Below are 1,015 nucleotides of genomic sequence, written 5' to 3'. Positions count from 1 at the left end.
CCAACTTCTCATTCCTGAATCGATGCGCTATGCATGCCTGTTGAAAGGCACTTTCTAGAGTCCTGTATAACCTTTGTGGAGTGTTTGAAGGGTAGCCTTTCTCACCTGCATGCAGCACTGTGGGAACTACTGGCTTGAAACCAGAGCCACTTGATTCTTGTTTGCAGAGATGAAAACCCAGAGGGATCACTAGATGTTGGCCAGATGCCTGATGGCACACTGGGGACTGTGGAGGGTAAGAAACCTGGAGCATTGCAGAGAAGAAAACATGTGAAGCTGAAGAATTTTTTTAAAACCAGGAACTATTGGCTTCTAGGAGAGTGCAAAGTACAGAGTACAATGTTAGGATAGATAAGTAGCATCAAAAGTCTTGACAACAAGCAGGAGCTAAGCTGTGCTATTTAACATCATCCTCTATTTCAACTGAATTTGCTAAATTACGGTTGCTTTTCACACGCTGCATTTAATGCTGTGGCAAACTTCACATGTGCTTGTGCATCATAATGAATGTGTGGGAACGCGGCATGTTTCCAAGCTCTGTCTCCTTACTTATCTTGTAGAACAGACTTCAGATTACTGGGTGGGTCAGAGTTGAAGGAATTGTCCCTGCACACAGCATACCTTCACAGCAGAAGCCCAGCTTTGTCAGGGTTTGTTTCACTGCTAAATACCTTCTGGGGAGCTGAACCTGTTGTCTTCCGAAGATTGTGCAGGGTAGTGCCTGAGTGGAGAACACTGAGCATCTGTAGCTGCTGTCACGGCATCGCTTGCTGGAGATACTTGCTGGAGATTGTGCTCGTGCCTTTAGCTTAAGTATTCCTGGCTGGGATTGGTGTGAGTCAGGATCTGAATTCTGCAAGTTCACTGAATCTCCACTTGTAACCTGCATCCTTGGGGCACGTGTCATCTCCTTTAGGACAGATGTTGCCTTGGCTGGGCTGGTTTAGGCTTGCTTGCCTGCGTCTACAACAGGGTTATTGCCCAAAGGAAGTTTTGGAACAGGAACAGTGTGAAA

The sequence above is a fragment of the Anas acuta genome, chromosome 2 (genome assembly GCF_963932015.1).
Source record: "Anas acuta chromosome 2, bAnaAcu1.1, whole genome shotgun sequence".
In the NCBI taxonomy this organism is placed as follows: domain Eukaryota; kingdom Metazoa; phylum Chordata; class Aves; order Anseriformes; family Anatidae; genus Anas; species Anas acuta.
The sequence above is the reverse complement of the archived record's forward strand: the minus strand, read 5'-3'. Positions refer to the sequence as shown.